This window comes from Mobula hypostoma, chromosome 3 (assembly GCF_963921235.1).
Source record: "Mobula hypostoma chromosome 3, sMobHyp1.1, whole genome shotgun sequence".
Taxonomy (NCBI): Eukaryota; Metazoa; Chordata; class Chondrichthyes; order Myliobatiformes; family Myliobatidae; genus Mobula; species Mobula hypostoma.
In genome coordinates, this window is record NC_086099.1 from 83,179 (window position 1) to 107,194 (window position 24,016).

Here is a 24,016-nt window from a genome sequence, read left to right on the forward strand (position 1 = left end):
GAGTGAGGGGACCTTTGACCTTGTTAAAGTAACAGTGGATTGATGGGGATGTACATGTTAACTTGTTAGGCTATGTTTTGAAGTTCAAAAATAAACTACACCAGGCCTGTAGTCTAGCGAGACAAAACTTAAAGATTTCTCAAAACAAAATGAAGTGTTGGTTTGATAAGTAGGCTTGCGAAAGAAAATTCCAGGTGGGGGATAATGTGCTTGCCTTATTTCCAATGTTGACGAATCCACTTCAGGTGAAATTCAATGGACTGTATGAAATAGTCTCTCAAACTATTGATGTGAATTATGTTATTAAAACACCCGACTGACGTAAACTAACACAGGTGGTACACATAAATATGATAAAGCCTTATTTTGATAAGCAGGCATCATCTGTGAGTGTTGTTGTCAAAGCATATGAATCTGGCAACCCTGAGAATGAAACAATTGACTCATCTGAGACTTTTCACAAGCCAAACATGGTCCCAGTTAGGCTAATGAATTTGATTGTTCGAGAACACATTGGTAACAAGTTGGCTCATCTGCAGCCAAAGCAACAACAACAGCTGAAGGAATTAATTTTGCAGTTTAAAGATTTATTTCCCGATGTTCCCAAGCAAACCACGGTCGCAGTACATGACGTAGATATTGGTCAAGCCAAACCGATTAAACAACACCCATATCGCATGAATGCAGAAAAGTGTAAATTGGCTGAGCAAGAAATTGAATATATGCTGAAAAATGATATTATTAGGCCTTCAACATCAGATTGGAGCTCACCCTGCATTATTGTACCCAAACCTGATGGTAGTGTTAGATTTTGCACTGATTATAGGAAGGTAAATGCGGTAACAAAGACAGATGCCTATCCTATCCCTCGGGTGGATGATAGCATCGACAAGGTTGGAAAAGATAAATTTATTACAAAGATTGATATGTTGAAAGGGTATTGGTGTGTTCCATTGACAGACAGAGGTAGCGAAATTTCTGCATTTGTGACACCATCTGGGTTGTATGAATACAATGTTTTGCCATTTGGAATGAAAAATGCTCCAGGAACATTCCAGAGAATGATTGATTCTGTAATTTGAGGGTTAGAACACACAATGCCTATATTGATGACTTAGTCACAGGGAGTGACACTTGGGAAGAGCATATCTCTGCAATAGAAAAGCTGTTTGACAGGCTTTCCCAGGCCGACCTTACAGTTAACTTTGGCTCTGTTCACAATAGACCGGATAATTTTGAAAACGTTGGTTTTGCGTAAAAACGATAGGTGTCCACACCGGGCATTTTTGAAAATACCTCCGTCCACATTAAAGCAGGTATTTGGGGGAATCTCCTACTGGGCATGTGCAGGACACACAGAAAACAAGCAAAGAGGAAACAGTATACATGGTGCGCGTTTGTCCAGTTACAGACTAGAAAAACTTAAAAGGAAATTACCAAACGAAAGACTTGGTGCGTGCTTGTCCAGAAACATTTCCTACAGCCATAATCTCTTCACCGATGAAAGGGACGACAGCTACAACTAAATGCAATAAGGCTTGTTACAGGGCAAAAGTGAAAATTGCTGTTACCTCATTTGTTTGCCTTTACTTTTGCCATGTCTTTGTGTATTATTTTGCTGTATTTAACATGTGCAATAAAACAAGTTACTGGGCAAAAGTAACAATTACATCTATTGAATGCTTGCACAAGCGATACATTGATTAAGACCATAAGACAAAGGAGCAGAAGTCGGCCATTCAGCCCATCGAGTCTGCTCCACCATTTTATCATGAGCTGATCCATTCTCCCATTTAGTCCCACTCCTCCGCCTTCTCACCATAACCTTTGATGCCCTGGCTACTCAGATACGTATCAATCTCTGCCTTAAATACATCCAATGACTTGGCCTCCCACTGCTGCCCGTGGCAACAAATTCCATAGATTCACCACCCTCTGACTAAAAAAATTTCTTTGCATTTCTGTTCTGAATGGGTGCCCTTCAATCCTTAAGTTATACCCTCTCGTACTAGACTCCCCCATCATGGGAAACAACTTTGCCACATCTACTCTGTACATGCCTTTCAACATTCAAAATGTTTCTATGAGGTCTCCCCTCATTCTTCTAAACTCTAAGCAATACAGTCCAAGAGTGGACAAACGTTCCTCATATATATGTTAACCCTCTCATTCCCGGAATCATTCTAGTGAATCTTCTCTGTACCCTCTCCAAAGTCAGCACATCCTTTCTTAAATAAGGATACCAAAACCTCCCACAATACTCCAAGTGAGGTCTCACCAGCGCCTTATAGAGCCTCAACATCACATCCCTGCTCCTATACTCCAGAAATGAATGCCAACATTGCATTTGCCTTCTGCACTACCGACTCAACCTGGAGGTTAACCTTAAGGGTATCCTGTATGAGGACTCCCAAGTCCCGTTGCATCTCAGAACATTGAATTCTTTCCCCATTTAAATAATAGTCTGCCCGTTTATTTCTTCTGCCAAAGTGCATAACCATACACTTTCCAACATTGTATTTCATTTGCCACTTCTTTGCCCATTCTTCCAATCTATACAAGTCTCTCTGCAGACTCTCCGCTTCCTCAGCACTACCGGCCCCTCCACCTATCTTTGTATCATCAGCAAACTTAGCCACAAAGCCATCTATTCCATAATCCAAATCGTTGATGTACAATGTAAAAAGCAGCGGCCCCAACACGGACCCCTGTGGAACACCACTGGTAACCGACAGCCAACCAGAATAGGATCCCTTTATTCCCACTCTCTGTTTCCTGCCAATCAGCCAATGCTCTATCCACGTATGTAACTTTCCCGTAATTCCATGGGCTCTTATCTTGTTAAGTAGCCTCATGTGTGGCACCCTGTCAAAGGCCTTCTGAAAATCCAAATATACAACATCCACTGCATCTCCCTTGTCTAGCCTACTGGTAATTTCCTCAAAAAATTGTAATAGGTTTGTCAGGCAGGATTTTCCTTTAAGGAATCCATGCTGAGTTCTGCCTATCTTGTCATATGCCTCCAGGTACTCTGTAACCTCATCCTTGACAATTGACTCCAACAACTTCCCAACCACGGATGTCAAGCTAACAGGTCTATTATTTATTTTTTTGCTTCCTTGCCCCCTTCTTAAATAGCGGAGTGACATTTGCAATCTTCCAGTCCTCCAGAACCATGCCAGAATCTATCGACTTTTGTAAGATCATCGCTAATGCCTCTGCAATCTCCACAGCTACTTCCTTCAGAACACGAGGGTGCATTCCATCTGGTTTGGGAGATTTACCTACCTTTAGACTATTCAGCTTCCTAAGTACCTTCTCTGTCATAATTGGGACTGCGCACACTTCTCTTCCCTGCCACCCTTGAGTGTCCGGTGTACTGCTGATGTCTTCCTCAGTGAAGACTGATGCAAAATACTCGTTCAGTTCCTCCTCCATCTCCTTATCTCCCATTACAATTTCTCCAGCATCATTTTCTATCAGTCCTGTATCTACTCTCACCTGTCTTTTACTCTTTATATACTTGAAAAAGCTTTCAGTATCCTCTTTGATATTATTTGCTCTTCCTTTCATAGTTAATCTTTTCCCACTTAATGACCTTCTTAGTTTCCTTTTGCAAGGTTTTAAAAACTTCCCAATCCTCTGGCTTCCCACTAATTATTGCTTCCTTGTATGCCCTCTCCTTTGCTTTAACTTTGGCTTTGACTTCTCTTGTCAACCACAGTTGCATCCTTTTTCCATTCGAAAATTGCTTCTTTTTTGGAATGTACTTGTCTTGCACCTTCCTCACTTCTCGCATAAACTCCAGCCACTGCTTCTCTACCGTCTTTCCTGCCAGTGTCCCTTTCCAGTCAACTTTGGCCAGTTCCTCTCTCATGCTACTGTAACTTCCTTTACTCCACTGAAATACCGACACATCAGATTTCGGCTTTTCTTTTTCAAATGTCACAGTGAACTCAATCATGTTATGATCACTGCCTCCTAAGGGTTCCTTCACCTCAATCTCTAATCACCTCCAGTTCATTACACAATACCCAATCCAGTACAGCCGATCCCCTAGTGGGCTCAACAACAAGCTGTTCTAAAAAGCCATCTCACAGACATTCTACAAATTCTCTCTTGAGATTAAAGCACCATGTTAAATGTATAAAACATGTCTGCATCAGAGTTATCTTGCATCTCCATACAATGTTACATTAGGCTGTTACACATCTATTGTCAGATATTGTTGTGGTGTTTGAGGTTGCGTTCAAGAAAACAATGAAATGCCGCGCTGCCGCCACCATTTGTTCCAGCACGTCATGATAGCGGTTTTTAAAATAGCTGGTTAACCCGTACACACTATGCTGGATATTAGGTGTTTTCAGATTTATTCACTCTGGAGAGCGTTTCTGAAAAGCTCCATTTTTGGGGGAGGAAAACGCCGTTTCAATGTGGACGGAGGGTCAAAACGAAGAGAAAAAGCTTCAGTTATGGATTTATCCAGTCTAGTGTGGACGTAGCCTTAGCTAAGAGTGAATTTGGCCATGCCACCGTGACCTATCTTGGCTGTGTTGTGGGTCAAGGCAAGTTGGCTCCTGTTCAGGCGATTTCTGAAGTTCCTATTCCAACTGGTAAGAAGGCTGTTAGAAGGTTTCTGGGAATGGTTGGATATTATTTAGATTATGAGGACACGCAGTCCTCTTTTATTGTCATTTAGTAATGCATCCATTAAGAAATGATACAATATTCCTCCGGTGTGATATCACAGAAACACAGGACAGATCAAGACTGAAAAATTAACAAAAACCACATAATGATAACATATAAGCAACATACATCAAATTTGCTGGTGAACGCAGCAGGCCAGGCAGCATCTCTAAGAAGAGGTACAGTCGATGTTTTAGGCCGAGACCCTTCGTCAGGACTAACTGAAGGAAGAGTTAATAAGAGATTTGAAAGTGGGAGGGGGAGGGGGAGATACAAAACGATAATGATAACATATAGTTACAACAGTGCAACAATACCATAACTTGATGTAGAATAGGCCATGGGCACAGTAAAAAAGTTCAAAATCTCTAGGAAGTCTACATTTCACGCAGATGGGAGAAGGAAGAAAACTCTCCCTGCCATGCCCGACTCTGAGTCATCCGAAAACTTCGAGCTCTGATCAGCCCTCCGACACCGAGTACCATCTCTGCTGAATGCTTCGACCTCAGCCTTGGTCGCCAGCAGCAGGCAAAGCCGGGGATTTGGGGGCCTTCCCTCCGGAGATTCTCGATTGCACGGTAGCAGTGGCAGCGAACCAGGCATTTCAGAAATTTCCCCAGATATTCCTCTGTGCTTCTCACGTCTGTCTCCATCAAATCAGAATTTATTTCCTCTATTTCCTGAGGAGACTGAGGTCCTTTAACATCTGCCAGACGATGCTGAGGATGTTCTACGAGTCTGTGGTGGCCAGTGCTATCATGTTTGCTGTTGTGTGCTGGGGCAGCAGGCACCAACAGAATCAACAAACTTATTCGTAAGGCCAGTGATGTTGTGGGGATGGAACTGGACTCTCTCACGGTGGTGTCTGAAAAGAGGATGCTGTCTAAGTTGCATGCCATCTTGGTCAATGTCCCCCATCCACTACATAATGTACTGGGTGGGCACAGGAGTACATTCAGCCAGAGGCTCATTCCACCGAGATGCAGCACAGAGCGTCATAGGAAGTCGTTCCTGCCTGTGGTCATCAAACTTTACAACTCCTCCCCTGAGGGTCAGACACCCTGAGCCAATAGGCTGGTCCTGGACTTATTTCATAATTTAATGGCATAATTTACATATTACTATTTAACTATTTATGGTTCTATTACTATTTATTATTTATGGTGCAACTGTAACGAAAACCAATTTCCCCCGGGATCAATAAAGTATGACTATGACTGACTAGAATTGTGCACGGCGTCCTACTTACAAATACGATATCATTTCACTGGAAAGCTGCATGCGCTGTGTAAGTTCTGTAAGAACTTTGCTGATATCGCTCTTCCTCTGACTGATCTCCTGAAGAAGGGTGAAAAGTTTGTTTGGACCGAGCCTTATCAGGAGGCATTTGATCGATTGAAAGTTATTATTTGAGATTAGGCCAATCAATGTCGTGTCGTCAGCAAATTTAATTAGCAGATTGGAGCTGTGGGTGGCGACGCAAGTCATGGGTGGCACAGAATGTAAAGGAGGGGGCCAAGGAGACAACCCTGTGGGGTATGTGTGCTGAGGGTGAGAGAGACAGAGGTGAGGGAGCCCACTCTTACCACCTGCCAGTGTTCAGACAGGATTCAGCTACACAAGGCTGGGTGAAGGCCGAGGTCTCTGAGCTTCTTGTTGGTACTTCATGCCTTCGTATGGCTACTGCTCTGCCCATGACTGCAAGGAACTGCAGAGAACTTTGGAGAGCAGAGAACATCAGAGAAACAAGCCTCCCATCCATGGACTCTTCCAACACTTTCCCTGCCTCGGAAAAGCAGGCCGTGTGCTCAAAGATCCCCACAACCTGGATATCCTTGCTGCACACCCGTTCCCCCATCGGGGAAGAGATACAAAAGCCTTAAGCCGCATACTACCAGGCTCAAGGATGGCTTCCTGTCTGTGGTTATAAACCAAATGAACGGTCTCCAGTACAATAAAATGGACTTGACCTCACAATGTAACTCGACGTGACCCTGCACCATATGTCTATCTGCATTGCACTTTCTCTGCAGCCACAATGCTTTCTTACAGCTATTGTTTTGTCCTATATCAGCTCAATGTACTGTCGTAATGTATCGATCTGTGTGGATGGTACGTCAGGCAGATTTTCACTGTAGTTCAGTACGCCATGATAATAAACAAATTCCCCATTTTAATTGCGTGGACACATTAGACAGACTGAGCTTTTGCTCTGGAACCACAGAAGGAAACTTAACTGTTGTCATTTCTGAGGAATGCAAATAAATGGAAAAGGCTTCAATCTCGCATTACGATCTGCGGTAACTGGGATCAGGTGACCGGTGGTGGGTCTCCCATACCAATTATCAGAATCTGGTTTAATAGCACTGGCATATGTCATGACATTTGTTGTTTCTGCGGCAGTAATAGAACCTAATTCATAACAATAGATTTTAACCATTGTGATGTAAAATAAGAATATACATATTAAATAGTTAAATTATATAAGTATGTTTGTAGTACGAAATTTAAAAAAATTAAAAATGTAATAAACTATTTTAATTTTGTTGAACTATTTGACTGACTGGGTTGTTGCTTTGGAAATTCTGGAGTGAAGCTTAACTAAACTGTACACATTTATGAGAAACTCAGATAAATACAAAAGGGCAAATTCTCACATAAATGGGTCATACACCCAGAAACATTGGCTGCACTTCAGGTAAAAACAGTGGAATGAAACATGCTGAAAATATTGCAGAAAAAAACATATTGTCCTCCCACAATGAGAGGACGTGACAGATCTGGATTTCACCGCCTTGTCGGAACAGGCGAAAGATAAAGCTACACGTACACGTAGAGCAGTGACCGGCAGGTGCTGCAGGAAAACATGAACGGGGAAAGGGATCAGATGACAGGTGGAGGGTCCCCCATGTGAACCGGTAACTCTGCTCCTCGCCCCTCACACACTGCCTGACACATCCACTGCATTTCCCACATTATTCCATATTTACACCAGATACATAGTTACCTTTTCCCTCCATATCTTCCCTGTCCCTCTCCTCCACCTCCAGGTCAGAGAGTCACTGGTTTGATTTCCATCCCAGTCCGACACACTTTTCAGACCCAAACCGGAAATGTGCAGGCTTCATTTAAATCAGTCTATGTTTATAAACACTAATTTCTGTTCACATTCCTCCGGCCTCACTGGACAGCAACACTGAAATATCAAGTGAGAAACAGCAGGAGGTGGCCATTCAGCCCCTCTAACCATCAACAAGATGGCAGCTGCTCTCCCATCTCAGCCACGTTTCTGTCTGATCCTCATTTCCTTGATCCCTTCGGTCTCCACACATCTGCGGACCTCTGTTTTATGTTAGGACGATCACTGAGTCTTCACCACCCTCTGTGGTGGGGATTTACAGATATTCATCACCCTCGGAGTGGAGACATTTCCCCTCATCTCAGTCCTGGAGAGTCCACCCCCTTTTTCAGAGACTGGGATCCCTGGTTCAACCAGTAATGATGTTGTGCATTTCAATGTGTTCACCTCTCAGTCCTCGATTCTCTAAATGAAAGGGTTATTGCATTTGATCTTTCTTCATATTATGACCCCACCACTCCAGGGATCAGTCTGGTGAATCTTCATTGCACTCTCTATAACAAATACTCTCTAACCTCTTTGTTAATCCTCTATAGAATTAATTTCTGTCTTCTGAAGCCCCATGTTGCCCCAACCACTCACCTCCCACCCCCGTCACTATATCCACTTTCCTACCTCCCCCTCCCCTGGATCCACCTCTCAAACCCTAGCTCTTGCCCCATCCCCACCCCTCACCTCTTTTCTCTGACTATTTCCCGTCCACTCTCAGTCAGAGGGAGGGTCTCGGCCCGAAATGTTGACGGTCCATTTCCCTCCACAGATGCTGCCCGACCCACTGAGTTCCTCCGGCAGTTTGTTCTTTGGTCTGTATAACCCGTGTTAGTGTGGGGAGTTCGGTACCGGAGCTACAGGCGGATTCAGCGGGGGTAGCGCCCTCTCCGCTGATCCGCTTCCGCTATTGGGTGTAATCACTGATTGACATTCCTTCGCACCAATGGCAATAGTACAGCTTCGGAAGCGTTGGTTGTCAGCGGTGGGGATATCGCAGCCGTTAAACCGATAAAGTTCGCGCACACCAGCGCGTGGGTAACGCAAGACACCGCGCACGTGAGGGCAGATCCCGGTGTGGGGAACCCATGTGTGATGTCAGGCTCGTGAGGGGTGTGGCTGTGTGACGTCACCTGTGGGGGAAATCTCGTATTTAAAAACACCTGAATGGACGTTTCTTATGATTTCAGAGGGACAACAACATTAATCACGGGTTTCATCACTGAATCCAGTGTTGTGAGATGTAAAGTCCCCTGTTATATGTCCGGATGTGCCGTGTTGTTGGTGGAGTGGGCAGCGGGGTGTTTGTCTCCACTTGGGTCACAACACCAGAATTGCCAGCGGGGTGCACACACAGTTTATTAGTCAACAGAAAACCTCTCGTAAACACGAGGAATTCTGCAGATGCTGGAAATTCAAGCACCACATATCAAAGTTGCTGGTGAACGCAGCAGGCCAGGCAGCATCTCTAGGAAGAGGTACAACGAAGTCCAGTCCTGACGAAGGGTCTCGGCCTGAAACGTCGACTGTACCTCTTCCTACAGGTGCTGCCTGGCCTGCTGCGTTCACCAGCAACTTTGATGTGTTTTGCAAGAAAATGTGTGAACAAGAAATTGAGGGAGAAAGAACAAAGAAACAAGAGAGTGAGAGAGGAGAAAGAAGGAAAGAGACATTAACCTCAACCCAGGCCCAAAACCTCAGCACTGTGGACGTAAACCAAAGTACCCGTGTGATTTGTGCTCATATGCTGTTAAAGATTCTGGCATTCAGTGCTTGATGTGTACAAATTGGTTTCATTTTAATTGTTCTAATGTGTCCGATGATGCTGTTGATTTTCAATTCAAAAACTTAAGTGCCATTTGGCTAAGCCCAGTGTGTGATGTCATTAACTTTGCAAGTTCATTGTTTGATTCATCAAGCGACCTTACAAGTATGCTCAACTTGAGTAACTCCTTTGGAAGCCTTGCATCCTTGAAAGACGACTCTGATAGTGATGAATGGAACCATGCGATTTTAAGATCATCCAGCCCAATTTGTGCTGGTCATTTACCAAAAATAACCCTGAAAAAAACTGCTTCTGGGTGGGCTTGTGTAACAACGCACAAAGCAGAGAGAAACACTCCTCCGCTGAAATGTGTGAAGACAAAAGATGGTTGGACCATTGTTGGAAAGATGGTAAGGGTAACACCCCTGTTGATGACAATCCCTAGCCCTCTCCTTCCGCTAGCACTGTCAATATGTTGATGGACAAAGAAATGCACGCAATGCTCACAATAAAACTCGAAATACTATAAAAGATAGTGCTCGCAAGGATACCAGTAAAAGTAATGGGATTAAAATTGCTATCATTAATTGCCGCAATATAAAAGGAAAATCGGCTGTGATTAATTCATTTATTGAAACCGAAAATCCTGACATTTTAATCGGGACTGAATTTTGGCTTGATCCTTCAATTAAATCTGCTCAGATATTCCCTCCTCATTCTCAAATTTTTGGAAAGGACAGAAACTCTCAAGGAGGTTGTGTTTTTATTGGTGTGAACAATACTATTCCTTGTTTTGAAAGAACTAACTTAGGCAGCGACTCTGAGCAAATTTAGGCAGGGACAAATGGTGCAGATCAGGAGTTTTTACCGTGTACCTGATGGTAGGTCTGGGCCTCTTTTAGACCTTGAATCTAGCATTTCCAAAATAAATGCCTTGTCGCGCTTTCCATTTATTATCCTGGGGGGTGATTTTAATGTCCCAGGTGTAGATTGGACTGATGGCACACAAAGTGAACCAAAAGGTGCTCTTCAGGAAGCCCTGGCTGATTTGATTCTGAAAAGCCATCTGTCTCAGAAAGTCACTTTTCCTACCAGACGTGATGATTCAGGTGGCGCCAAAAACACCTTAGATTTATTGCTGACTTCGCATCCAGATTTAATTTCGGATGTTTCACTAAGTGCTGGAATCAGTGATCATTTTATTTTTCAAGCAAAACTGCACAAAACAATTAAAGTTCCCTCTAACCCACCTCATAAAATTCTTCTTTGGAGAAAGGTGAACAGTGAGGAATTCAAGGATTTAGCAAAACAACTTGGGAGAGACTTCTTTAATTTACAACCAGACAAAAGATCTGTTGAAGACAACTGGGTGTGGCTGAGAGACTCACTAAATGATATTGTTACGAATCATCACTCACAACATGCTGGAGGAACTCAGCAGGTCCAGCAGCATCCATGGAAACAATCAGTCGACTTTTTGGCCGGAACCTTCCGTCAGGACTGTGGACTGTTACGAATCATGTTCCTCATAAATTTATTAAGGGCCGTATGTGTTCTGCTTGGTTTTCAGTGAAATTAAAACATCTCTGTAGTAAGAAAGAGAAATTTTACATCCGTGCCAAAAAAAAGTTGTACCAGTATAGGCTTGGAACACGGATTGTTCCACAAAGCCAACAAAAAGGCAGGCATAGCTGCGACCCATACGGGTGCACATGGCTACACCTTTAGTTTGGAGGAAGTGGGGGGAGCATAGGAGAAATTGTTAAGAGTAAGGACTAATTCCGCTAGATGGAAGAGAGTGGTGGTAGAGGGGAACTGGTTAGGTTTGGAATCCAAAAAGAAGTGGAGAGCTTTGAGACCTTCCTGATGGGGGATGGAGGTATATAGGGACTGAACATACATGGTGAAAATAAAGTGGGGGGGCCAGGGAACTTAAAATCATTGAAAAATTCCAGAGCGTGAGAAGTGTCACGAACATAGGTAGGAAGGGATTGAACAAGGGGGGATAAAACAGTGTCAAGGTATGCAGAGATGAGTTCGGTGGGCAGGAGCAAGCTGAGACAGTGGGTCTACCTGGACAGGCAGGTTTGTGGATCTTGGGTAGGAGGTAGAAATGGGAAGTGCGGGGTGTGGTAACTATAAGGTTGGTAAAGTGGATAGGAGATCCTCTGAAGCTGATAAAGTTGGTGATGGTGTGGGAGACAATGGCCTGGTGCTCCTTAGTGGGGTCACGATCGAGGGGTAAATAAGAGGAGGTATCCGTGAGTTGTCGCTGTGCCTTGGCAAGGTAGAGGTCAGTACGCCAGACTACAACAGCACCCCCCTTATCAGCGGGTTTTATAGTAAGGTTAGGATTAGTGCAGAGGGAGTGGAGAGCAGAGCGTTCGGAAGGAGTGAGGTTGGAATTGGAACAAGGTACGGTGAAGTCGAGGCGGTTGATATCCCCTCAGCAGTTATCAATGAAGAGATCCAGAGCAGGCAGAAGACCAGAGCGGGGTGTCCATGAAGAGGAGGAGGGTTGAAGACGGGAGAAGGGGTCATCGGTGGAGGTGGGAGAGTCCTTGCCGAAGAAGTAGGCCCGAAGTTGGAGCCGGCGGAAGAAGAGTTCAGCGTCATGGAGAATGCAGAACTCGCTGAGGTGTGGGCGAAGGGGGACAAAGGTAAGGCCCTTACTGAGGACAGAGCGCTCTGCCTCAGAGAGTTGAAGGTCGGAGGACGGAGTAAAAACCCGGCATGGATGAGAGCTGGGATCAGAGGGGGGAGGGGGAGGGAGGCTGGTGGTGTCAGTGGAGAGGGGAGGGTTGGGGTGAGAGGAAGATGGAGCCTCTGAAGGCCCAGGACCTGACGGTGAGATCTGAGGGAGACGGGGTTGCAGAGTGGTGGTGAGGGAAGGGGAGACGGGAGTCACAATAGCAGCACGTGAAGACCCGACCTGGAGTTCAAGGCTGGAGTCGCGGTTGGTGGTTGCGCAATCGCTTTGAAGGTGTCCATGGTCGTTGGAGCCTGCACTGATGGTGCTGGAGTCTAGGTTTTGAATATGCCCTGGGTTGCTGGAGCCGGCGAGATCAATGGCAGGGGCTGCAATCTGAAGTTCATGCCTGCTAGCATTGGGGCCAGCAGGCTCTGGGGTCTGCAGATGTAAGATCTTGCGATCCTTGCCTAACATGACAAAGTCAAAAAGACAGTGATTGCAGGCATGGATCCGATGGAGGATGAAATAACGGGCAGGTCCATTACAGATGGCGAAGAAAGTGTCCTGAAGGTGTGGAAGGGTCTGGGATAGGGACGCCAAGTACCTCCTCATGGCGGAGAAGGTCACTTTCAGAGTTTGACGGGAGGCAGAGTCAATAAAATGTGAGTACCTGGGGTCCTCAGAAGGTCCAAATTGAGAGGCTCAAAAATGAATCCTAAAGCCAACTGGAGTAAGTTGGCGGCAGAGACACGTTCCAAGAAAGGATATATGGCTGTGATAGCGGGTCTGAGTCAAAATGTGGTTGAAAAGTTGAAGGGCCAAAGAAATTACAGATGGGGAGCAGTTAGAGATGGTTTCACTGAGCTCCCGTCGAAGAGAAGACTTAAACTTCTTCAGTGTAGGCATCACCGGAAGAGGCTTTACAGTAGTGAATTTAAAAGCGCAAGCACGAGGAAATCTGCAGATGCTAAAATTTCAAGCAACACACATAAAAGTTGCTGGTGAACGCAGCAGGCCAGGCAGCATCTACAGGAAGAAGTACAGTTGACGTTTCGGGCCGAGACCCTTCGTCAGGACTAACTAAAAGAAGAGATAGTAAGAGAATTGAAAGTGGGAGGGGGAGGGGGAGATCCGAACTGATAGGAGAAGACAGGAGGGGGAGGGATAAAGCTAAGAGCTAGAAAGTTGATTGGCAAAAGGGATACAAGGCTGCAGAAGGGAGAGGATCATGGGACAGGAAGCCTAAGGAGTCCACCCAGTTTCCTCTCTTCTGTATCCACTACCTACCGTAGTACCTGCAACACTTCTTGGTATTTGATATAAATGCCTCCCTTTCCCCTCCCTGTCCCATCTTTCTTCCCACATTTGGTTGATTTTTTTTCCCCAGATTACACACTTAACATCTGCTTTACCGATATTAACGTGCATTTCTATATTTTCTTCCTTTAATGCCCTCTTTGCCAACTCATCCACCCTCTCATTCCTCTTCACCTTTACATGTGCTGGAACCCATAGAAATTTTACCTGACCTCCCTGATTTGCAATTCTTGTGACTGACTGAAGGACTTCATAAAGTATATCTTGCCGACTGTTTGAGTGAAAAGACCTTAAACTTGCTAGAACTGAGGATGAATCAGAGCATATCAACACTTTGACTTGTCTAGCTTTCTCCACCCATCGCAACGCAACCAACACTGCCAGCAACTCCACTGCATACACCCCTAACTTATTGGATGTTCTTCTGCTGATTCCAATTTCTTTTGCTGGTATAGCCACCCCAAACCCTGTCACTCCTTTTTCAGGTTCCTTAGCACCATCTGTATAATTCTGAGTATAATCACTATACTTTTCCATCACATGATAGTTAAATGCACTTACCAAATCAGTTTTATATTTTCCTTTCCTTTTTACCTCTAACAAATGCCAGTCTATGTCAGGCCATACAAGCTTCCATGGAGCTACAACCGGATAAACTATTGAAGGACTTATCCTTTGATCAAACACTCCATATTCTTTAGCAATATCATTCCCTACCCGACTAAAGTTATCCCTCTGAAACCTCCCTTTTCCAAGCAGTCCTGCAACACTACTTTTGCAGGGTGAGAATCATTGTGCCCCTGCAAATTAGCCCAGTAGTTTGCCATCAATTCCATCCTTCTTAGTTCCAAAAGCATTACTCCTTCTACCTGTCGGGCTGATACTGGTGATGTTTTAAAAGCCCCACTGCACACTCTCAAAGCCTGAGCCTGAACCACATCCAGTTTCCTAATAAGAGACCTAGCTGCTGATACCATAGAAAACATAGAAACTACAGCACAGAAACAGGCCTTTTGGCCCTTCTTGGCTGTGCCGAACCATTTTCTGCCTAGTTCCACTGACCTGCACATGGACCATATCCCTCCATACACCTCCCATCCATGTATCTGTCCAATTTATTCTTAAACGTTAAAAAAGAACCCGCATTTACCACCTTGTCTGGCAGCTCATTCCATACTCCCACCACTCTCTGTGTGAAGAAGCCCCCACCTAATGTTCCCTTTAAACTTTTCCCCCCTCACCCTTAACCCATGTCCTCTGGTTTTCTTCTCCCCTTGCCTCAGTGGAAAAGGCCTGCTTGCAACACACATCAAAATTGCTGGTAAACGCAACAGGCCAGGCAGCATCTCTAGGAGGAGGTACAGTCGATGATTCAGGCCGAGACCCTTCGTCAGGACTAACTGCAATTCACTCTATCTATACCCATCATAATTTTATATATCCCTATCAAATCTCCCCTCATTCTTCTATGCTTCAGGGAATAAAGTCCTAACCTATTCAACCTTTCTCTGTAACTGAGTTTCTCAAGTCCCAGCAACATCCTTGTAAACCTTCTCCGCACTCTTTCAACCTTATTTATGTCCTTCCTGTAATTTGGTGACCAAAACTGAACACAATATTCCAGATTTGGCCTCACCAGTGCCTTATACAACCTCATCATAACATTCCAGCTCTTATACTCAAAACTTTGATTAATAAAGGCCAATGTACCAAAAGCTCTCTTTACGACCCTATCTACCTGTGACGCTACTTTTAGGGAATTTTCTATCTGTATTCCCAGATCCCTCTGTTCCACTGCACTCCTCAGTGCCTTACCATTAACCCTGTATGTTCTACCTTGGTTTGTCCTTCCAATGTGCAATACCTCACACTTGTCTGTATTAAACTCCATCTGCCATTTTTCAGCCCATTTTTCCAGCTGGTCCAAGTCCCTCTGCAGGCTCTGAAAACCTTCCTCACTGTCTACTACACCTCCAATCTTTGTATCATCAGCAAACTTGCTGATCCAATTTACCACATTATCATCCAGATCGTTGATATAGATGACTAATAACAATGGACCCAGCACTGATCCCTGTGGCACACCACTGGTCACAAGCCTCCACTCAGAGAAGCAATTCTCTACCACCACTCTCTGGCTCCTTCCATCAAGCCAATGTCTAATCCAATCTACCACCTCTCCATGTATACCTAGCAACTGAATTTTCCTAACTAACCTCCCATGCGGGACCTTGTCAAAGGCCTTACTGAAGTCCATGTAGACAATATCCACTGCCTTCCCTTCATCCATTTTCCTGGTAACCTCCTCGAAAAACTCCAATAGATTGGTCAAACATGACCTACCATGCACAAAGCCATGTTGGCTCTCCCTAATAAGTCCCTGTCTATCCAAATGCTTGTAGATTCTGTCTCTTAGTACTCCCTCCAATAACTTACCTACTACCGATGTTAAACTTACTGGTCTATAATTTCCTGGATTACTTTTCGATCCTTTTTTAAACAACGGAACAACATGAGCCATTCTCCAATCCTCCGGCACCTCACCTGTAAACATTTTAAATATTTCTGCCAGGGCCCCGGCAATTTCAACACTAGTCTCCTTCAAGGTCCGAGGGAACACCCCGTCAGGTCTCGGGGATTTATCCACTTTAATTTTCCTCAAGACAGCAAGGACCTCCTCCTTTTCGATCTGTACAGTTTCCATGATCTCACTACTTGTTTCCCTTAATTCCATAGACTTCATGCTAGTTTCCTTAGTAAATACAGACGCAAAAAACCTATTTAAGATCTCCCCCATTTCCTTTGGTTCCGCACATAGCCGACCACTCTGATCTTCAAGAGGACCAATTTTATCCCTTACAATCCTTTTGCTCTTAATATACCTGTAAAAGCTCTTTGGATTATCCTTCACTTTGACTGCCAAGGCAACCTCATGTCTTCTTTTAGCCCTCCTGATTTCTTTCTTAAGTATTTTCTTGCACTTCTTATACTCCTCAAGCACCTTATTTACTCCCTGCTTCCTATACATGTCATACAACTCCCTCTTCTTCTTTATCAGAGTTGCAATATCCCTTGAGAACCAAGCTTCCTCATTCCTATTCACTTTGCCTTTAATCCTGACAGGAACATACAAATTCTGCACTCTCAAAATTTCTCCTTTGAAGACTTCTCACCTACCGATCACATCCTTGCCAGAGAACAACCTGTCCCAATCCATGCTTTTTAGATCCTTTCTCATTTCGTCAAATTTGGCCTTCTTCCACTTCAGAACCTCAACCCTAGGACCAGATCTATCCTTGTCCATGATCAAATTGAAACTAATGGTGTTATGATCACTGGAACCAAAGTGCTCCCCTACACAGACTTCCGTCACTTGTCCTAACTCGTTTCCTAACAGGAGATCCAATATTGCATCCCCTCTAGTTGGTCCCTCTATATATTGATTTAGAAAACTTTTCTGAACACATTTTACAAAGTCTAAACCATCTAGACCCCTAACAATATGGGAGTCCCAATCAATATATGGAAAATTAAAATCCCCTACCACCACAACTTTATGTTTCCTGCAGTTGCCTGCTATCTCTCTGCAGATTTGCTCTTCCAATTCTCATTGACTATTGGGTGATCTGTAATACAATCCCACTAATGTGGCCATACCTTTCCTGTTTCTCAGCTCCACCCATAAGGACTCAGTAGACAAGCCCTCTAATCTGTCCTGCCTGAGCACTGCTGTAATATTTTCCCTAACAAGCAAAGCTACTCCCCCACCTTTCATTCCTCTGCCTCGATCACATCTGAAACATCGGAACCCTGGAATATTAAGCTGCCAGTCCTGCCCCTCCTGTAGCCAAGTTTCACTGGTTGCTATAACGTCATAATTCCATGTGTTAATCCACGCCCTCAACTCATCCGCCTTCCCCGCACTACTCCTAGCATTGAAATATATACACCTCAGAAGATTTTAACCACCACTCACAACCTTTCTATTAGCGGATTTGCTTGAACTTTTAACATCATTTATTTTCACCCCAGCCACACTGTCAGCTCTGGCACTCTGGTTCCCATCCCCCTGCAAATCTAGTTTAAAGCCTCCCCAATAGCACTAACAAACCTCCCTGAAAGGATATTAGTCCCCCTGTAGTTCAAGTGTAACCCGTCTCTCTTGTACAGGTCCCACCTGCCCCAGAAGAGGTCCCAATGATCCTGAAATCTGAAACCCTGCCCCCTACACCAGTTCCTCAGCCATTTTTTCATCCTCCAGAGCATCCTATTCCTACCCTCACTGGCACATAGCACAGGTAGCAATCCTGAGATTACCACCCTCGAGGTCCTGGTTTTCAACTTCCTATCAAGCTCTCTATACTCACTCTCCAGGACCTCCTCACTCTTCCTTGCTATGTCATTGGTACCGATGTGCACCACGACATCTGGCTGGTCACCCTCCCACTTCAGAATGTCATGCAATCGATCAGAGACATCCTTGACCCTGGCACCCAGGAGGCAACAAACCATCCTGGATTCTCTGTCACGACCACAGAACCTCCTGTCTGTACCTCTAACTATTGAGTCCCCTATCACTACCGCTCTCCTCTTTTTCCACCCTCCCTTCTGCACTGTAGAGCCAGACTCAGTGCCAGAGATCCGGCTACTGCAGCTTGACCCAGGTAAGTCATCCCCCCCAACAGTATCCAATGCGGTATACTTGTTGTTGAGGGGAATGGCCACAGGGGAACCCTGCTTTGCCTGCCCTTTCCTCTTCCCTCACCTGACAGTGACCCAATTTCCTGTCCTCTGCTCCTTTGGCGTAACTACCTCCCTGTAGCTACTATCTATAATCTCCTCATTCTCCCCAGTGATCCGCAGGTTATCCAGCTCCTGCTCCAGTTCCCTAATGGGTTTGTTAGGAGCTGCAGCTGGATGCACTTCTTGCAGGTGTCGTTGTCAGGGACACTGGAGGGCTCCCTGACTTCCCACATCCTGCAAGAGGAGCATTCCAACATCCTGCCTGGCATTCTCTCTACGCTAGACAATCTGAACAAAAAAAAGCTTACCGGAACCTACCCGGGCCTCTGCCTGTTCTCGCCGAAGCCTGTTGAGCCAAAGCCGTCCCACTCTGACTCAGTCCACTCCGACTATGGCCGCTGTATATGGTGGTCTGCTTTTAAACCTTGGCGCGCTACATCACGCGCCTGCGCAGTGCAGACCCTTCTCCCCGAGCAGTGTTTTAAAAAAACCGACTTTTTCCTACCCGATTTCTTCCACTCCCTTCTTCAGCTGCTTGCTTCGACTGAAAGAAGAACTGTTGAAATTTTCTCTTTTTAAACCTTGGTGCGCTACATCACGCGCCTGCGCAGTGCAGACCCTTCTCCCCGAGCAGCGTTTTTAAAAAAATGACTTTTTCTACCCGATTTCTTCCACATATGTTATATTCCCATAGTCCAACACAGATCTTACTGAAGCCACATACATTCTCTTCAATGCTGAACAACTTGCTCCCCATTCCCTACCAATCAAACATCTCAACACATTTATTACTTTTTTACATTTCTCCTCAACTTTCCTGATATGGTCTGCCCATGTTAATTGTGAATCAAATATAACTCCCAGAAATGTAAATGATCCAACCCTTTCTAATTCAATCCCATACATCCTTAACTTCTTCCCTACCTCAATTCTTTTCCTGGTGAAAAATACAGTTTGAGTTTTTTCTACTGAAAATCTACATCCCCAGTCATAATCCCACTCCACCACTTCATCAATTGCTCCTTTTAGTTTCCTGATTATATGCTCCATGTTCCTGCCTTTTTTCCACAAGGCCCCATCATCCGCAAACAGTGACCTACCTATATCCACTGGTACCTTTGTGAAGACATCATTAATCATAATGATGAAAAGTAACGGGCTAATCACACTACCTTATGGTGTGCCATTTCCCACTATGTACTGATTTGATCATTCTGATCCAATCCGAACTTGAATTTTTCTACCAAATGATAAATCTTTTATCCAGTTAAAAACTCTCCCACCAAACCCATCTTGTGCAGTTTAATTAACAATCCTTCCTTCCACATCGTATCACAGGCTTTTTCTATGTCAAAAAAACACTGCAACTACTGACTCTTCATTTGCCTGGGCCTTTCTTATTTCAGTCTCTAACCTTATCATTGAGTCCATGGAATTCCTTCCCTTCCTAAAACCACTCTGGTAACTTGCCAGCATTCCCCTCTTCTGAAGCTCATACGATAACCTTTTCTGTTATCATCCTTTCCATTAATTTGCATATATTTGATGTTAATGGTATTGGTCTGTAGCTAGTGTAGCTAGGATGGATCCTTGCCAGGTTTACAACTCCTCCCTTGGAGGGTCAGACACCCTGTGCCGATAGGCTGGCCCTGGACTTATTTCATAATTTACTGGCATAACTTACATATTACTATTTAACTATTTATGGTTCTATTAGTATTTATTATTTATGGTGCAACTGTAACGAAAACCAATTTCCCCCTGGGATCAATAAAGTATGACTATGACTATGTTTCCTTATTGGAATTACTACTGCTTCTTTCCATGCACTTGGTAATCTTCCCTCCTCCCACACTCTGTTATAAAATTGCAGCAACTTTAAGAGCGCTCCTTCTCCTAGATCTTTTAGCATAACATAGCACATCAGATCTTTCCCTGGGGAGGTTTTCTCGATCTCTTTATTGCTCTCACTATTTCTGCTAACGTAAATTGATCATCAGTTATATCAACAGTTTCTTCCCTCCTGTTTAACACACCTGGCTCTTGACTCATTGTTCTTTCCCTTCTCCTTCTCCCTTCTTCAAACAAATTTTCTGAACAAATGACTTGGCCATGATCTCAGCCTTATCCCTACTGGAGACTGCTGTTTCCTCCTCAGATATAATTGCTGGATATTCCCATTCCCTTCTATCTCCTCCCATCCTCTTAATCATTCCTCATACCTCTCCCACAGGTGTTGTTCTTCCTATTTTGTTGCAAAAACTCCTCCAACTTGCTGTTTTAACTTGATGTGTAGTTCTCACCACTGCCTGTGCCTTCTTATATTGAATCAAATGCTGCATATTATGGGTTCTTTCAACTAGCCTGAATGCTCTATTTCTGTTATTTATAGTCTGACAACTATTGTCTGTCCACCATGGTACCAGTTTTCTATTCGTCCTATTTTTACTCCTGGGTATAGATCCTTCTGCTGCCATAATAATTGCTGAAGTCACCTGACTGTTTAATTCATCTATATTTCCAGAAATATCAATCCTTCCTCACTCAACTTTTGGAACTTACCCCCATCTGCTTTTCCAAACACCCACTTTGGGATTCCACCACCTGGTCTTACTCTTTCACCCACTGAACATAAAACTGGGTAGTGATCACTGCCTACTGCTGAAGCAGTCCAAACTTCCCAGTTACTAACGCCAGCCAAGGTATTAGACACTAACGTAATATCTAATACTGACTCAGTTCCTGTTGTTATGTTTATCCTTGTTCCTGTACTATCATTCATACACACCAAATCCCTTCCTTCCATCAAATCTTCATTTACCTTTCCATTTGAATCTGTAATTGGATCCCCCCATATTGTGCTGTGAGCATTGAAATCTGCACACCACACTACTTTATGTCTGTTTTGTCCTTGTATCCTTAACAGGCTATCCAAATCCAACCTTTTACGTGAATTGTAGTAGTTAATTATAACCACTTCTTCCCCCCTCTTCCACACTTCCACCACTATGCATTCCTGATCATCTCCTTTTTCCAGTACCCTATATGGTATACCTTGCTTGTTTAACATAGCACAACCCCCTCCTCTCCCAAGATTTCTATCTTTCCTTATCATTGTATACCCATATACCACAAAGTCTCAAGTTGGTTTCAACCAAGTTTCCTGAATACACACAGATCCGGTTTTACAACCACTTCTTTAATAAAGTGCTTGAATTCCTGGCTATTGGCCAGTAAGCTCCTTGCATTCCATTGCAAAAGAATCACCATAATTAGTATTAACCAACCCATGACACTTCCTGGCTTGACTGATTAGTGAGGTTCTCCCTCACTTCTTCCCATGTCAGTCCTACTAACCCTAAATGGTCCACTGCTGCTTTGACCACCAGCTGAATTTTGTCACTTTTTGACTTTACCTCAGCCGTACTATTAATCACATCTGCAATGAATGTTACTAGAGCCTTATTGTCTACATAAACCCTGTCATTTGTTCTTTGTTGCATCTCTTGCATCCCTATTGCTCTCTGTTCATTAGGAGATTTATTCTGTTCTCTTGACATTCTGACAGCTTCTGCATAAGTGATCTTTCTTTTCACTCTTATTTCTTGAATTTTATTCTCCTGTCTCATAACCTCATACTCACTATATGCCACATTATGAGCTCCTCCACAATTGCAGCATTTTGGTTGCACTCCTATTCTGCACTTTCCATATTCATGATCACCCCCGCATCTAGCACATCTCCTCTGCCTTTTACAGTTTTTAGCTATGTGTCCAAATCTTTGACACATATAGCACCTCAATGGCTTTGGCACATACACCCTTACTGGGTAACTCATGAAACCCAGGAACACCTTCCTTGGCACTCTTTCTTCTTCAAAGTCAATCAATACTGTTTCACTTTCCTTTTTCACTCCCTCCTTTGTTGTTTTCAGTCTTTGAACATTCATTACTTTTCCTCCTTTGATATTCCTCTTTAACTCCTCCATATTCCTTTACAACAACCATTTCGTGCTCCCACCCCCCCTGTGTATTCCACTTTGTATTTTTCTATCTTTTAGCTTGAGTGCTTTCTCAAGTTGTTCCTCATTCGCAAGTCTTACCAATAGGTTGCCATCATTAAGGTCTTTTGCAAGTACTATTTCCCCTATTTTATTAGCCAGAGTTGTTAGCACAAACGGGTAATTTTCTTCATGTTTCCTTGAGCCTTCTAATTAAACCTAATTATGACAACACCTTCTCTCTGAACTTGTTCATCTTCCTCACTTTCAGAGCTCTCTTCACTGTCATTTCTTATTCTTTTATTCCCTTTGTCTCCATTTTCATTCATCCGTCCCCTCATTCCCTTTATTTCTCCCTTCACAATAATCCATTTCTTCCCGGCTGCCTACCTCTGATCCCGAATCCCTATCGTGCTCCTTCTCTACTCTCTTTCCCTCTTGTCCGCCATTACCGGACCCACACGACCCCTTCCCAGCAATTCCCGTACCTTCCCCACCAGTTTTCCCTCAACAAATTCCGCAACCACATGCACGCATGCGCTCACTCGCTCGCCCTCCCTAATTCCCTAACTCTGCGTAACGATATCCGCCGGCGCTGAAGCACCGATCGAATGCGCAGGCGTCAGGGTTGCGGATCTTCCGAATATTACGCATGCGCGTAGTACACAATGGCTGCGGAGGTTTGATGCAGGTAAGTGTATCTCCGGGTGCATTTTTACCCCCGACTGCGGGGCAATTGCTGTGAACACAAAATACTCTGCAGATGCTGGGGTCAAAGCAACGCTCACAACACGCTGGAGGAACTCAGCAGGTCAGGCAGCATCTGTGGAAACGATCAGTCGACGTTTCGGGTCGGAGTAGAAGGAGGCGGAACCATGAGGGAGGTGATGGGCAGCTGGGGGAGGGGGCAGAGTGACATAGGGATAGAGGAAGGGAGGGGGAGGGAATTACTGGAAGTTGGAGAATTCTACTTTCATACCAAGGGATTGGAGACTACCTAGACGGTATATGAGGTGTTGCACCTCCAACCTGAGTTTAGCCTCATCATGGCAGTAGAGGAGGCCATGTATGGACATATCTGAATGGGAGTGGGAAGCAGAGTTGAAGTGGGTAGCTACTGGGAGATCCTGTCTGTTGTGGCGGACGGAGTGGATGTGCTTGATGAAGCGGTCCCCCAATCTACGTCGATGTAGAGGAGGCCGCACCGGGACCACCGGATGGGACGGAGTTCCCTTTGTCCTCACCCACCACCACACCAGCCTCTGGATCCAGCACATTATCCTCCGCAACTTCCGCCACCTTCAACAGGACCACACCACTAAGCACATCTTTCCCTCTCCACCCCTCTCCGCTTTCCGCAGGGATCGGTCCCTCCGTGACTCCCTGATCCACACGTCCCTCCCCACGGATCTCCCACCTGGCACTTATCCCAGTAAGCGCAAGTGCTACACCTGTCCCTATACCACCTCTCTTGCCGCCATTCAGGGCCCCAAACAGTCCTTCCAGGTGAGGCAACACTTCACTTGGGAGTCTGTTGGGGTCATCTATTGCATCCAGTATTCCCAGTGCGGCCTCCTCTACATCGGTGAAACACGACGCAGATTGGGGGACCACTTCGTTGAGCACCTCTGCTCCGTCTACCACTACAGACAGGATCTCCCAGTAGCCACCCACTTCAACTC

At 44.6% G+C, this 24,016-nt stretch overlaps 1 protein-coding gene across 2 annotated transcripts in view; it reads left to right on the forward strand.

Moving 5' to 3' along the window:
- The window catches only part of LOC134343792 (zinc finger protein 420-like), a 62,590-nt gene that overhangs the window by 33,504 nt on the left and 5,070 nt on the right, over positions 1-24,016 (forward strand). Inside the window, exon 1 of one of the 2 annotated variants that reach the window (XM_063042525.1) lies at positions 22,916-23,025. The exons of the other annotated variant lie outside the window; for it this stretch is intronic. The gene's annotated coding sequence lies outside the window, so the exon portion shown is untranslated. Of the gene's footprint in view, positions 1-22,915; positions 23,026-24,016 lie in introns of those variants that run through there. 2 annotated transcript variants of the gene reach the window in all.